Genomic DNA, 17,322 nt, shown 5'->3' on the forward strand with positions numbered 1-17,322 from the left:
TTAAGTTGATTTGATCCATTAAATGTATTTTCATTCTGTTGAGAGCAACCTTCAATTAAACAATACCAGATATGCCTTTTGAAGAATCACAGATAATTGATATATTGACGTAAATCAGAATTTGCACAAACCCTTTCCTTCCACTTTACATCTAGACTGCAATAGGCCATCAATTTGGTTAAAGACTTTGAAGCCTATTAATATTGCTATTTGAGAAATCAAAATGAAGACTCAAAGTCCATGGTGCAGGCACAATAAATGTTGTAAAGAATAAAAGAGATGACACAAGTCAAGGTGATATCAAGCATGGATTTTAATAGCATGAAGGTCGTAGGAAAGAAAGACAGAGGGACAAAGTTCAACAGTAGTGAGGTCCTGTGAAAGAATGAATTAGAGTAAGAGACTGCAGTATTTTTTATTTCTACACACTGAGGATCCGGTGAGGAAAATATATTTTGCAGCTCAGGACATGAGAGAGTGAGATGGAGAGAGAGAGAGAGTGAGAAAGAGAAAAGTTCAAAGGATCTCTGACCATTGTAGTATCAACGCAATCGAGAGAAATGATAAAAGTTTGTAATGCAGAGAGTGACTGGAGGACAGAGATGAGAGAGGGTTTGCCTATTGTACAATATTCAATTTTCAAGTTTTGAACAGTATTCAAGTTTTGGACAGAGTTGAACTTTATAGAGAGTGAAGAGTTGTCGAGGGGACAAGTGTTTGGTATGAAAGAGAAGCCAAACTTCCTGAAGGTTGCTTTAGAAATGGGGGCGATGTGGGAGTTTCCTTTAAGGTCAGAGGAGATAGTGAGACTAGGAATGTCAGACCATTGGGATGCTTAAGCAACAATTCATCTGCCTGGACAAGTCTGGTGACTTCCTCCAATATAGTTCAGACAGTGTCCCATATCATTGTGGTTTGCCGCTTGCTGTTTAACTTTGCTAAACAATGACCACACATGGAGTCACCATTGGATGAGGAACTTCAATTAGATGATGAAGATGAATACAGATGACATTAAGGATAGCGAAGAAACAAGAGGGCACCAACACCAGCCTGTAGCCAAAGCTCTTCAGCAGCAGCTTATTGAACAGTGCTTCAACTGAACCATCTCTGCCCTCCTCGCATTAACAGTCATGTCTTAAATTTGTCCCAGTCCTTCCACTCTTCAATAAGCTACTTCTGCCCTAGACTCACATTGATATACTTGTCATCTGACATTGCAGGGTCACCAACTACCACGGGTACACTCTGCACACAAAGATTTCAAAATGGTTTACAATTTTACTAACTTACACAAATCCTTACAAATTAATTATCACCCAGGTGACAGTCCATAATGCTTTTCTTAAGTGAATTTTACCTACTCTACGACTCCTATGAGATTCTCCCTCAATGGCTTTAGCATGGGAGGTAGAAGGCTATTGGAGCTCACATGAGGGCTCATGAAATGCTTATGGTCAGTAACCTCAAAGAGCTCAGGCCTGAGAGGCTGCAGCTGCAGCCTGCTGGCTTTCTGGCACCAGGGTGGGCATTGGTTGAGGGGTGGTAAGATTGCCGATGTGCTGTTATCTTGTGAGATGACAACATGTTTCACATCTATTGCACGACTGCGCCTGCTATCAGGGTGCTGCTCAGCTCTCCCACTGATCTGCAGGGGAACAGACTGCAGGACATCCGTGATGTGACTGAAGCCCCTATCCATTCAGTCTCCCAGCCTGTCCAAGGCAGAGTCCAGAGCCTGTAGGGCACCAATATGTGCATCCCTAAGAGATGCTACTACTGGTGCTATAGGCCTCTGTAATGTCAATTATTCAATTGAAGAGTGTCAATGCCATGCGCCAGAACTCCAGACAAGTTGGTACTTTGAACTCCATTTCGAAATTAGTTACTCGCTAACACTGATCCTTCAGAACTTTTAAACACTTTTCAGTTAAAGAAAGAAACAAGGTTTGCATTTATATTGTGCCTTGCATCACTCAGAAACTTCTCAAAGCACTACATATCATAATGAATTACTTTTCAAATGCAGTAACTTTCATTAGGTAGGCAACCATTTTGTGCACAGCAAGATTCCACAAACAGCAATGAGAGAAATAATCATTGAATCTATTTATGGTGTGGGTTGATATTGAAATTTTGGCCAGAAAACAGGGTGAACTCCCAATGTTTCTTCAAATAGTACCATTTATTTGGCAACTGAACCATTGGCACAAGAACTCAGGGCCTCAATTTATCACCTCATCCAAAGTGTGGTAATGCAGCACTCCCTCAGTACTGCACTGCAGTTTCAGCCTGCATTAAATTCCTAAGTTCTGGTGTTGGGCTTGAACCCATGACCTTCTGACTCAGAAGCAAGATTGCTACCAACTGAGTCGAGGTTTACTGCTTTTTTTTAATTCATTGCACTACTAGAAAGCCCAAGGCCAATAGTGCAGGACACTACCAAGGTTGAAAAGGGCCTTCTGAGATGTTGAGTGGCCAAGAAATCTAAGCAAGATCTCCGAGATCTGTAAACTCCGTGGAGTAGGAATTGACATGTTGAAAACAAACATCTTCTGTGATGCCTCACCCTAAGTTCCTCCGACAGAGCCCACAGAAACAAAATTCACAGTCCCAGTAAAATTCCACAAACAGGTAAATACATCTGTAACAAGGGTCTCCACTATGCAGTATCCAATTCACAGATACCAGACTGTTGCTCATACTATTATTTATATAGAGGAGTTGTTTCCCTAGGTCAGGTTATGGGCACTAATTAGGGGAAATGGTGGGCATAGCTTGGCCATGCCCATCTACACCCATTTATATGTGGTGGGGTGGTTGGTAATTGGGACTGTCAGCTTTTAAATGGGTAAAATCTTGGTGGCCATTTTTTTGGGGCTGGTTTATGGCGATCTCACTTATTTTAACACCTCAAATGGGTGATTTTATCCCCCAAGGGAAAATCCAATGGGGTAAAGTTTCCGCTTTGGGCGCAATCGGGAAATTGCACCCAAAATGCGCTCGAAATTGCGCTGCTTAGGTTACAGTTCAAGTTTCCGATAAAATTCATTTGAATAATCACAAACGTAAAATCATCAATGAATCAGCACAATCGGGCAGCGTAATAGAATGTAATCGTTTCTTTCTTTTTCTTTCCATTAAAAAGTATTCCTTGTATTTAAGAGTGGTAATCTGGTGCAGCTTTATTAATACAGCTAAAAATGGTTTTATCACCAAAAATAAGCATTTTTAATAAGAGTGCCTAGTGCTCCACCTGTGAGTAACCTGATTTTAAAATCACTGAAAATTACTTTAAAAAGCTGTGCTGAACCATTTAATAGTTTCATTGGTGTACACTAGTCAGTTTCTTCGTAAATTAAATATTTTTTGATATGAAAAAACTTTTAAAATGTGCCTACTAGTGCCTGTGCGCCTAAGAAAATGACCGCAATTTGAAAAACCTTCAGCGCAATTGGAGGAATCTCGCAATTTCGACCTGGGGGCGTGACCAGTTCTGTGGGCGGGGCCTGATCCGGAGAATTGAATCTTAAATCAGCGGAAAAGTTCGTGGAAAACACAACCGGAAGTGGTTTTGGGTGTAACTCACTCACGTTTAAAATTCCCCGATCTTTTGTGCTGGTTCGGAAGATTCCGCCCAGATTGCGTTGATATTACTGGCGTAAACGAGCGGAAACTGTACCCCAATGTTTTTTATGTTGCAGACAATTTAGTTCTGAGGACATGAAAGGTTCTATATAAATGCAAGTTCTTTCTTTTCTATGTGTCTGCTAAAATCTAGCAAGAATATAGGCAAGTAGCTTTACAAGAGATGTCTCTATGATTCTCAATAGCTTCGTAGCGAGGAAGAGATGAAGGATAAAATGGATGAGGCCCAGAGGCCAGTTTAAGGCGGTTATGAATTGTGCAGTCACAGGGGTATCCCTATGCATAAGTATTATGTAGCCATGATTTATCTCTTCAATTATGCTAAATTGTAAATGAGCTGTAAATTGTAGAAGCAAGTAACAGATGACAGAATGGCCCCGATATTTCCGGGGAGGTGGGGAGGGAATGGGGGCGGGTGTTTCCAGGGGGGAAACCCGGAAATGCCGGGAACGCGGAGGTCCTGCTGAACTCACTTTTATTTTACTCTGTTTCCTGCCTGACCACCGGCCAGAGTGACGAGTTGGCCACCTGCCGGGCGGGAAAGTCAGTGGTAGAAGGCCGCAGCCGGGGACCATCGGGAAGCATTGCGGGTTGGTGGGGGAGCGGGGGGGTCAGACCAGCACTCGGGAGGGAGGGGGGACCGGGAAACATCACTGGTTGGTGGGGGGTGGGGTTGGACTGGGAGACGGGAAGGAGGGGGGATTGGGAAACATTACGGGATGGTAGGGGGGGGGTCGGATTGGCAGTCGTGAGGGAGAGGGAATCCGGAAACATCATGGGTTTGGAGGGAGGGGGTTGATCGATCGCGGCAGAAGATTTGCTTCAGGGTCTGGGGGAAGCAGTTCTGCTCCTCCTGGCCCACAAGCAATGCAATAAAAGGCACTTACCTGCTGGATCCGACTGCTTCCACTTCTCTTTAGCTGCCAGTGTCCAGGGAAGTTCGGCCACCGTTAAATTTAAAAGATGGCTGCCAAAATATCGGGAATGGAGCCTCTTTTACATATTATAATGACAGACCCACCTCTCCAGAGCGGGTTACTCGGACGCCCCCAAACTAGCCATGGTTAAAATGGAAGTAGGGGCGTCTGCGGTGGGTTTTGGCCGGTTTTCGCATATTTGCCAATTTCACCCCCCACTGCGCCCCCCCACCCACCAGACCCTCTCCCGCCCGTCGTGGGGGGGAAGTTAAAATTCCTCCCAGTGAGTTCAACCAGGTAATGGTCGCATGGAGATAATAACATAGAGAGGAAAACAGAGAGAGGGAAAGAGGGAGAATAACCGCACAGAGAAAAGAGGTGGACTCAGACACTCACAGAAAGAAGAGGGGAGAGTAGTAGGTAAAAGTTTTTGTTAAACCATAAGGTCAGGATTGACGTAATGTGTGGGCCTCAGTAAGGCCAATGAATGTTGTAAGTAGACCTTGCCTGAATATAATTAGGAACCCCTGCCATATGTGTTATGCCACTGAAACAACACTAAGTGGAACAGAGTGCATCAGGTTGCTCCAAGAATGCAATTGTCATATTCCCTTAGACTACCTGTCCACACCTTCAATGCTTGCTCAGGTGGCTATAAAAGATCTCATTGCTGTTTCTGGGATCTTGCTGTATGCAATTTGGCTGCCACATTTGCCTACTTTACAACAATGTAACAATGAATTGGCCGTAAAGGGCATATCCTAAAGACGTGAAAGGCACTATATAAATGCAAGTTATTTCTTGCATTGTTTTATGGTTCCGCTTCTGCACTTAACACTGGTTCTTTCTGAGGCAGATTTAATTATGTGTTAATTCGGAATTGTGATCCCCTTTGGTTTTAAATTCCACTCAGTCTTTCCTCACACAGTTTTGCCATCTATATTTTCTGAACGAGAAGATTATTTAGCTCGTTAAAAGGTTCATACAGAACCTCAGCGAACTGGCACCGTCAAAATGGAGTCATTTTGTGCTATAAAATCATGTGAACTAGAGATCACAGTCAATGGCAAGAAGTGACCTTCAACTCAATTTTAAACCCAGCTCTCCAGAAGTGAAGTGCTGATACCACTTTCTTCATCCACAATACAACATATTTTTAAGACAAAAATATATTTGCATACTTATCTTACCTGATAGGGTAGCTGTTTACGGAGACACACAATGATTCCAGACAACTGAGTAGCTCTTCAGCAGAGATTCCAGATTTGAGTTTATCGATATTAATCTGTGGGCATGTTAAGCATCCATCATTGCTCTTCTGCCCCTGCAATAAAATCAGAATTACAGAATCATTATTTTAAAATGATTAACAATTCGCTGATCCAATTTAATGAAAATAATAAACATATATACAATAGATTTCTCCAATAAATAAGAATTGGGCTTACTGCAGAAAACAACAGGGACTACGTATTCTTTTAAACGCATTTAAAAACTGACTGTCTCTGATTTGCACACTGCTTGTCCGATATCCAGTGCTGGATGAGTGAAAATTTCCTCCAACTAAATATTGGGAAGACCAAGGCCACTGTCTTCAGTCTCCGCCACTAACTCTGTTCCCTAGCCACCGACTCCATCCCTCTCTCTGGCCACTGTCTGAGGCTGAACCAGACCGTTCACAACCTTGGCGTTCTATTTGACCCTGAGATGAGTTTCCGACCACATATCTGCTCCATCACCAAGACCGCTTACTTCTATGCCTGTAAAATTGCGCATCTCCGCCCCAGCCTCAATTAATAGTCATTTGAGGAATAACAGCTGTTTTATTGGTAAAACTCTAGCAACTATCAGTCGGACACAGGAATGGTTTCAATTGCTGACAAGTGGCAAAGTGCGCAAACTTACAGACCAATGCATGACAATTTAAGTTGCTGACCTATCAAAAAGATTTTGCTCTAGGGAAGTTCTAAATAAAAATAAAATTGTTAAATTTATCAACAAGCCTTGGGCAACAGCTGACTTGTTTAGTAACATGGAATGCAAATATCTCCTACCACTCTTGTCTTTGAACTTGATTGATTGACAGTTCTTTATACAAAGACCTTTAGTGTGGAATAAGTGATGCAGACCTTTCTCAAGGGGGATAAAGGGTTGGACATTTAGGACTGAGATGAGGAGGAATTTCTTCACTCAGAGGGTCATGAATATTTGGAATTCTCTAACCCAGACGGCTGTGGATGATCTGTCGTTGAGTATATTCAAGACTGAGATCAATAGATTTTTGGACTCTAAGGGAATCAAGGGATATGGGGATTGGGCGGGAAGGTGGAGTTGAGGTCGAAGATCAGCCATGATCTTATTGAATGGTGAAGCAGGCTCGAGGGGCCGTATGGTCTACTCCTGCTTCTATGTCTTATGTTCTTATGTTCTTATCTTCAGTTCAGTCCACTTTCTGGAATTGTCACTTAGACTCTGTAGACTGACATGCGAATTGTATAATCTACATATAGCAATGCATTGTTGAGGGTCTATAAAAGACTGTTTTATACAAAAACCTAATTGTGTCAGGAACTGTGCAATACATTCTAGAAAAGGTGATGTTAACCCCTTGTGGCTGATTCGATCTTTCTTATTTAAGTATTAATACTAACAGAATTTTGTTGTGCCTGTCTGCCTTTAAATAACATCTTACTTGTAAGTAAATCTTTGACCACTAATTATAGCCTGAATGCAACAGTCTGACACTGTGGTACTTGCCGTCTTATGGAGTGGATAGAAGAGCATGGTGGGCATTCCACATTGTCTCCAATATAAAATACTATAGATAACCGTTAGTCCTTTAGCAGACTGTGCCATTCACATCATACACGAGGTGCAGATTTAAATTCAAAGGAGACCAATTCTGCCTATGGAAACTGCCTTTTTACTGTGAGCATTAGACAAATGAGAGGGTGCAGACGAGATTTAATAGAATGGTACCAGGAATGAGGGACTTCAGTTATGTGGAGAGAATATAGAAGCTGTGATTGTTCTCCTTAGAGCAGAGAAGGTTAAGCGGAGATTTAATAGAGGTGTTCAAAATTGTGGAGGGTTTTGATAGAGATAATGGGCTCGATTTTAGGGTCGGGTTTCCGGCGGGTTACCAGCGGGGTGGCCCCGAAAATCCCGATCTCCGGTCACGTGACCGGATCGCGACGAAATCCCGGCCACTTCCGGGTACCGCGCTGACGTGCGGGGCTGCGCGCGCAAGCCCCGCTGGTGGGAATCCCGCAGGCAATTAAAGCCAGCAGGGTTCCACTTGAGAGTACTTACCTTGCTCGTTGTGGTCAGTTAATGAGCTGAAGCAACTGTCAAAAGAGGAAGTGTGGGATTTTAGGTTCAAGGCAGTGAGTTTCCCACACTGGGGGAAACAGTCTCCCTCCAACCAGGCGTGTTGCAGCCAGCAGCCTGCGGCAGGTGCCAAGGTGCGCTCCACGGGGGAGAGCCCTCACCCACGCAGGAGGCCACCGCGTCACATAGGGCAACCCCTGCCCTCCACCACCCCCCGCCAAGCCAGAGGACAGACCGACACGAAACCGCAGCCCCAGTCCGAGGAACCACACACCTACCCTGCACAACCCCTCAGACCAACACCTGCCAGTTGGGTGGTGTGTGGACACCCTCGGAGGACGAAGAGCATGACCAGCACCAGCAGCCTCGCAGTCCACGCCGTCCGCCGCAGAGACGTGGATCCCCCCAACACGGTGTTGTTGCACGCCCACCTGCACAGCAGGAGGGAGGGCTACCGCAGAGAGAGACGCGTCGCAGAGGGCACTACCCTCGCCACAGGGTCCACAGACCGAGGCGCAGCTCCCCGGACCTCTCCGAGCAGCAGTGCACAGGGAGGCGCAGAATCGCTCGACATGTAGTCGTGGAGATCTGCAGCCTCTTTCATGCCGAGCTGCTCCTGGCTGGCCCCAGCACCAACTGCTTACCTGTCGCTGGCAAAGTCACCACTGCCCTCCACACCTTCTCCTCCGCATCCTTCCAGGGTGCAGCCGGCTACACCGCCGATGTCTCTCAGTCGTCTGCGCGGACGAGCCCTGCAAATACACCTGCACCTACTCTGCAGTAACACGATGGGTGGCATCAGTGGTGGGTCCTCATAGTGATACCCAGGAGCGGGCATTATTGGACACAACGGACAGGATTCGCGGAGACATGGCAGTGGTGGTGTCAATATAATGTGTGCTGTTTGTTGCTCTGAAATTCAATATGGGTAACACCCATGACAAACCCTCAGACACCCTTGTGCACCCCCTTCATGCTGACGAGACGTTTGCCTTACGCTGCCTACTGCACATATGTGATGCATGCCCTGTGGCTGCAGCACAGGTGGTGGCAGGTTGAGTGAGGCTGGCCGTGAGGGAGATGCACGAGAGGGTGAGTATGGGATGGAGCCATGAGATTGTATGAGGATTGGGTTGCGTGTTAGTGGCAGGATGAGTACTGGCGAGGTGAGTAGGTGGAGATAAGATGAGGACGGGGTGTGAGTGGGTATGAAGGGTGATGTGACAGAATAGTGTTGGCGGTGCCGAAGGAGATTTGGGGTGGGGGCAGTGTTGTGGCAGACGGAGTGTAGGGGAAAGACTTTGTGTTCTCACTGTGGCGGACCTACTGCGGTCATTGCAGCGCCTCCTGCACTGTATGCAGGTGGGCCATATGTTGGTGGCGCAGGTGACCCCCTCTGCCACCTCGAGCCAGGCCTTCTTGGTGGCAGAGGCAGGCCGCTTCCTCCCGCCCGCCGGGGGGAAGATCTGTGTCCTCCCCCTCCTCCTCACCCCATCTGATGATACCTGGGGTGAGGCATCATTAAACTGGGAGCAGCCTTCCCCCTGGGCTGCTCCATGCTGCAATTTGTTCTATTGGTTGCAGCATCTGTCAGTGGAGGACTGCCCCTTTAACTAGAGAGCCTCCAGCTGACAGATCGTACTGCGCATGCGCAGCCCGACCGACGCGCTGGCCAGCGCCGTGGACCCCGGAGGAGCAGGTAATTGATTCCTATTAGTGTGTTGCCTGCTACGATCGCGTGGGCAACCCACTAATTTCGCCGTCCGCGTTTTCGACGCTCCCGGAGGACCACCCGCTGGGAACCCGCAGGCCTGCTAAATTCGAGCCCAATAAGGAGAAACTGATTCCACTGGCATTAGGGTCGGTAATGAGCGGACACATATTTAAGATAATTAGCAGAAGAACCGATGGGGAGATGAGGAGAATTTTGTTTACACAGCGAGTTGTTATGATTTGGAATGCACTGCCTGAAAGGATGTGGTGGAAGCAGATTCAGTAGTAATTTTCAAAAGAGAATTGGCTATATACCGGAAAATGTAAAATTTGAGTGGCTATGGGGAAAGAGCAGGGAAGTGGAACTAATTGGATAGCTCTTTCAAAGAGCTGGGACAGGCACAGTGGGCCAAATGGCCTCCTTCTGTGCTGTTAGATTCTATGATTCCATGAATCTATGAAATGTGTTTGGAGAAAAGCCAAACCGATCAATGTTATGAGGCTACTTTAATTGCAGGATTGTGTTAACAATTTGTAGAAACATAAATTGGTTAGAAAAAACTGTTATGAAGTAAATGAACAATAAACACCCTCCAGAAGTATTCTCCAAAATGAGATGTAGCTAAATAAAAATAGAAAGGATATTATATTTTTAATTTTAACATACTCAATAACATTTCCCATTACATTTCAATAAGCACACATGGAGCTAATGTTTCCTTTATCTGTATCAGTACTAATATGGAAAGAAAATGACGTGTATGGAAAATGACAGCGATCTCGGGGTCAATTAGGAAAGCAAATGGCATGTTGGCCTTTATTGCAAGGGGGTTGGAGTACAAGAGTAAGGAAGTCTTACGACAATTGTACAGGACTTTGGTGAGACCTCACCTGGAGTACTGTGTACAATTTTTTTTATTTGTTCATGGGATGTGGGCGTCGCTGGCGAGGCCGACATTTATTGCCCATCCCTAATTGCCCTTGAGAAGTTGGTGGTGAGCCGCCTTCTTGAACCGCTGCAGTCCGTATGGTGACGGTTCTCCCACAGTGCTGTTAGGAAGGGAGTTCCAGGATTTTGACCCAGCGACGATGAAGGAACGGCGATATATTTCCAAGTCGGGATGGTGTGTGACTTGGAGGGGAACGTGCAGGGGGTGTTGTTCTCATGTACCTGCTGCTCTTGTCCTTCTAGGCGGTAGAGGTCACGGGTTTGGGAGGTGCTGTCGAAGAAGCCTTGGCGAGTTGCTGCAGTGCATCCTGTGGATGGTACACACTGCATGCGCCGGTGGTGAAGGGAGTGAATGTTTAGGGTGGTGGATGGGGTGCCAATCAAGTGGGCTACTTTGACCTGGATGGTGTTGAGTTTCTTGAGTGTTGTTGGAGCTGCACTCATCCAGACAAGTGGAGAGTATTCCATCATACTCCTGACTTGTGCCTTGTAGATGGTGGAAAGGCTTTGGGGAGTCAGGAGGTGAGTCACTCGCTGCAGAATACCCAGCCTCTGACCTTCTCTTGTAGCCACAGTATTTATATGGCTGGTCCAGTTGAGTTTCTGGTCAAAGGTGACCCCCAGGATGTTGATGGTGGGGGATTCGGCGATGGTAATGCCATTGAATGTCAAGGGGAGGTGGTTAGACTCTCTCTTGTTGGAGATGGTCATTGCCTGGCACTTGTCTGGCGCGAATGTTACTTGCCACTTATCAGCCCAAGCCTGGATGTTGTCCAGGTCTTGCTGCAGGCGGGCTCGGACTGCTTCATTATTTGAGGGGTTGTGAATGGAACTGAACACTGTGCAATCATCAGCGAACATCCCCATTTCTGACCTTATGATGGAGGGAAGGTCATTGATGAAGCAGCTGAAGATGGTTGGGCCCAGGACACTGCCCTGAGGAACTCCTGCAGCAATGCCCTGGGGCTGAGATGATTGGCCTCCAACAACCACTGCTATCTTCCTTTGTGCTAGGGATGACTCCTGATTCCCATTGACTTCAATTTTACTAGGCCTCCTTGGTGCCATATTCGGTCAAATGCTGCCTTGATATCAAGGGCAGTCATTCTCACCTCACCTCTGGAATTCAGCTCTTTTGTCCATGTATGGTCCAAAGCTGTAATGAGGTCTGGAGCTGAGTGGTCCTGGCAGAACCCAAACTGAGCATCGGTGAGCAGGTTATTGGTGAGTAAGTGCCGCTTGATAGCACTGTCAACGACACCTTCCATCACTTTGCTGATGATTGAGAGTAGACTGATGGGGCAGTAATTGGCCGGATTGGATTTGTCCTGCTTTTTGTGGACAGGACATACCTGGGCAATTTTCCACATTGTCGGATAGATGCCAGTGTTGTAGCTGTACTGGAACAGCTTGGCTAGAGGCGCAGCTAGTTCTGGAGCACAAGTTTGGTCTTCTTACCTAAGGAAGGATATACTTGCCTTAGAGGCGGTGCAACGAAAGTTCACTAGATTAATTCCTGGGATAAGAGGGTTGTCCTATGAGAAACGGTTCAGTAGACTGGGCCTATACTCTCTGGAGTATAGAAGAATGAGAGGTGATCTCATTGAAACATATAAGATTCCGTGGGGGCTTGACAGGGTAGATGCTGAGAAGCTGTTTCTCCTGGCTGGAGAGTCTAGAACTAGAGAGCATAGTCGCAGGAAAAGGGGTTGGCCATTTCAGAATGAGATGAAGAATTTCCTCACTCAGAGGGTTGTGAATCTTTGAAATTCTCTACCCCAGAGGGCTGTGAATGCTGAGTCGTTGAGTATATTCAAGGCTGAGATAGATAGATTTTTGGATTCGAGGGGAATCAAGGGATATGGGGATCGGGCAGGAAAGTGGAGTTGAGGTCAAAGATCAGCCCTGGTCTGATTGAATGGCGGAGCAGGTCGAGGGGCCGTATGGCCTACTCCTGCTCCTATGTCTTATGTTCTTATGTTCTTATTGCTATTTTAGGATCTTGCTATATACAAAGTAGTTGCAGCGTTGGCCTACGCAACAAAAATCATTCTGTTTCAAAGTAATTCATTGTATATGATGGGGGTTAAATTGGACAAGGCCAATAACTGGGCGCAGATAGCGCGATCTGCAGCTAACCCGCCCCTTTGCTACCTGTGCAGGCAGGACTAGACATTCATGCTTATCTGTCAGCAGCATTAAAAACCAGGCCTGATACGAGGATTCAAAGAAATGTGCACTTTCCAACAGCAAGGTGAGTCTGAATGTCTTAAAGGTCGGATGTCTCTTAAAATCTCTTAAAGGTAGCTGGTACCTGTTATTTGCTGAAAATAACATTCTGCTGTTTGCACAGAGTCTGAACGGAGATCAGATATCGCATATGTAAAATACAGATGCAGGTCCCGTCCTTACATTTACAAACTGATGAGTTAACTTAAAACATTAAATAAATGTTGCGCACTACTAAATCCCACATCCTCCAATCTGCATGCCAGACCTCACCAATCTGCTGATCTGAGTTTGTACCAGGCCTGTGAGAGTGCATGCACCAAGATTCTCTGCTGATGCACTAGAGGCCTTGGTGCAAGAGGTGGACAGAAGGAGGGACATCCTATATCCACAGGGGGGCAAGAGGCCCTCCAGATATATGCTCAAAAGGCAGTGGGAGGCAGCAGAGGACGAAGTCAAAGCCAGGCACATAGCACCACGAATATGGATGCAGTGCAGGAAGAAGTTCAATGCTTTGACACAAGTGTAAGGAATCTTACAAAACCAGGTTATAGTCCAACAGTTTTATTTGAAAATCACAAGCTTTCGGAGCTTACCTCCTTCGTCAGGTGAGTGAGTGAAGGGTTTCCCTCACCCTCACCCTTCACTCACTCACCTGACGAAGGAGGTAAGCTCCGAAAGCTTGTGATTTTCAAATAAAACTGTTGGACTATAACCTGGTGTTGTAAGATTCCTTACATTTGTCCACCCCAGTCCATCACTTGCATCTCCACATCATTGACACAAGTGGTCAGGGTGAGTGAGGTCAACTGTCAAGTGGCATCTCCTACCAACTGCATCACTAGCCGCATCCACTGCTCCATGCACTATACCCCCATCACCCACATACCAACAAACTCTTTCCATCAGTACTCAACTCTGACAATCAGATGCTTCCTCTCACCCTCATACATTACCACTGTTGCAAGCCACCCACCCACAACTCACAGGCCACACACACACTGGCAGCTATTCAATTATGATAGGCACATCACCTAGACACACGTCCCGCTTTCTTGCAGGCAATGGTGGCGCAGAACAGGAGGCAGCAGGTGGAAGTGGCATTTAGCCCCTCAAGCCTGTTCTGCAACTCAATGAGATCATGGCTGAGCTGTGACCGAACTCCATATACCCACCTTAGCCCCATGTCCCTTCATACCCTTGGTTCACAGAAATCTATCAATCTCAGATTTAAAATTCACAGTTGAGCTAGCATCAACTGCCATTTGCAGAAGAACATTCCAAACTTCTCCCATCCTTCATGTGTAGAAGGGTTTCCTAACTTTACTCCTGCATGTCCTGGCTCCAAATGTTAGGCTATGTCCCACGTCCTAGTATTCAAGTCTAGGAGACCTCCAAAAACAGTTACAAATGTATCAGCAGTCAGAAGCAATAATCCAGCAACTAACCTGTAAATCCTTCATGGTCCTTTTAAATAGCGCTGGTGGGGGGTCCTCCAAGCACTCTAAGACATGTTTAGATGGTCATGGCTAAGACTGTGCGCTGAGTGGAGCGTTAAGTCCCAAAATGGTGATTATCACTTTAAATCAGCGTTGCACACTGATTCTATCCATTTTCTCCTTACTTTATATGTTGCCGGCGTTCGCTCTCTGCGCATGCGTTAACACCTATAACAAGATGGCGTCCAGCGCACGGCACGCTGGAAACGTGCGTGCGCAGCCAAGACGTCATCTTGGCAGTTCGAGAGGCCCCTTAGCGCCAAAACAACGAGTGCTAGACAGCCCAATTTCTAGCCCGAATTGTTTTGAGAAGTTTGAGATACTCGATAAGATGCCACGTAAAATATTATTGTTTTTCTATCAGCACATATAAACCTCGAATGCTGAGTTCTCCTAACATTATACGACCTGTTATTCATGTGTGATTTTCATTAAGAACAGCGAACACACCAATGTCCAGCCAATAATCACCAACAAAGTATCAATAACTTGATTAATACATCTCTTACGTGATGAAAGGCTGCTGTAAGGGTAAGTCTTAGCGAGAGGTTTTAAAAGGAACCAGTCATATCGGAGTTGAGGGCAGAGGCTGCCACTAGATAACTACATTCAAAACTATGCAGACAACTTGACTAGCTATAAATTCTCCTGCAACTCATCACTTAAGTCAACTATCATTTGTTTGCTTAGCCTAATATTATGTCGACCTGTCTTTCACTAAGAGCCACAAAATCTCAGTATGGTCTCTGTCTTTCCTTGGCACCAGCTGCCACATATATCATAATGTATCTTTGCACCATCAGGACATATTTTCTGCTGAAATTTCTGGTGTTCTTTTAGATATTGATGGCATCCTTAGGCCCAGCTGCATGATGACTTAATTAATGCTCGGGATTACATTGAATTACACTGGGCTCAATTTTAAAACGAAGCCGGGAAGGGGGCCAGGGAGTCAATTTGAGGTCGGGAAACCCATTAGTACGGGTTTCCCGGACATCCTTACGATTTTGACGTAAGGACGTCTTTTATTTTTTTTTGTCAGTTTCCCGTCCAATTGACTGACTGAATGACAGTCGGACGGGAGACCAGCCAGGGAGAGGATGTCTTCAGGTAAGTCTGCAGGTAAGTCTTTGTTTGCATGGATGGGGGGGGGGCCCGGGAGGGCATGGGTGGGCACAGGGGCATGGGTGGATGAGGAGCATGGGTGGGCATAAGTGGGCACAGGTGGGCATAGGTGGGCATGGGGGTCACAAGTCATGGGGGATGGGATCAGGGGGTCATCGTGGGGGTCCGCAATTGTTGAGGGGGAGGATCGGGGTCGGAGGATCGAGATTGGGATCGGGGTCAGGGTCAGAGGATCAGGATCGGGATCAGGGTCGGGGCGGAGGATCGGGGGTCCGCGATTGGGGGTGGGGGGGAAGTCGGTGCAGGTAGCCTTGTTGGGCCTGGGGGTAGCACTCCTGCTCCTCCGGGCCCACAAGCTGTGCCTTTCTAGGCATCTACCTGTTAGTCTCTGGTCTTCTCGTCTCCTTTCACGAGGCGTAAAACAGAAGGCCCAGGAATCCCGGCCCTCCAGGATTGAAATCGGGAAATAGTGAAAAATAGAGGCCTAAAGCTTCCTTGAAATGTTTTAAGGCCCGACCCGCCTCCTGGGAGCGGGTTAGCCGCCGCCCCTCGTCCCACCCCGGTGAAAACTGGAAATGGGCGAGTTGGAGGCGGGTTGGGGACGGGCCTGAAATGGTGGCAATTTTCAATACACCCCGCCCCCAATCCACCCGTTTTTTACTTTTAAAGTCAAGCCCGTTCAGTCTACAGCACAGAAACAAGCCATTCGGCCCAACTGGTCTATGCTGGCGTTTATGCTCCGCACGAGCCTCCTCTCTCCCTATCTCATTTACTCCTACCAGCACACCCTTCTATTCCTTTCTCCTTCATGTGCTTATCTAGCTTCCCCTTAAATGCATCAATGCTATTTGCCTCAACTACTCCTTGTGGTAGCACGTTCCACATTCTTACCACTCTTTGGGTAAAGAAGTTTCTCCTGAACTTCCTATTGGATTTATTGGTGACCTATGGTTTTGGACTCACCCACAAGTGGGAACATTTTCTCTACGTCTACCCTATCAAACCCTTTCATTGTCTTAAAGACCTCTATCAGGTTACCCCCCAGCCTTCTCTTTTCTAGAGAAAAGAGCCCCAGCCTGTTTAGTCTTGCCTGATTAGTATAACCTCTCAGTTCTGGTATCATCCTTGTGAATCTTTATTGCACCTTGTCCAGGCCTCTGCATCCTTTTTATAATATGGAGACCAGAACTGTGCACAGTACTCCAAGTGTGATCTAACCAAGGCTCCATACAAGTTTGACATAACTTCTCTGTTTTTCAATTCTATCCCTCTAGATATGAACCCCACTGTTTGATTTGCCTTTTTTATGGAATTATTAACCTGCGTCGCTACTTTTAGTGATTTGTGTATCTGTACCTTGAGATCCCTTTGCTCCTCTACCCCATTTAGAATCTTGTAATCCAAGCAATATGTGGCCCCCTTATTCTTCCTACCAAAATGCACCACCTCGCACTTACCTGTATTGAAATTTATTTGCCAATTACACGCCCATTATGCAAGTTTATTAATGTCCTCTTGCATTTTAAAGCATTCTTCCCTTGTATTAACTACACCCCACAATTTTATGTCCTCTGCAAATTTTGAAACATTACTTCCGATTCCCAAGTCCAAATCGTTGGTGTAAATTGTGAATAACAGTGGTCCCAGCACCGATCCCTGTGGAACACCACTTCCCACCTTTTACCTGTCTGAGTAGCTATCCTTAACCCCTACTCTCTGTTTTCTGTTTTGTAGCCAGCTTGCTATCCATTCTGCTACCTGTCCTCTGACTCCACATGTTCTGACTTTCGTCATGAGTCTACAATGTGGTACCTTTTGAAGGCCTTTTGAAAATCCAAATATATTACGTCTACTACATTAACCTTGTCTACTCTTTCTGTTACTTCTTCAAAGAATTCAATAAGGTTGGTCA

This window comes from Heptranchias perlo, chromosome 1 (assembly GCF_035084215.1).
Source record: "Heptranchias perlo isolate sHepPer1 chromosome 1, sHepPer1.hap1, whole genome shotgun sequence".
Classification (NCBI taxonomy): domain Eukaryota; kingdom Metazoa; phylum Chordata; class Chondrichthyes; order Hexanchiformes; family Hexanchidae; genus Heptranchias; species Heptranchias perlo.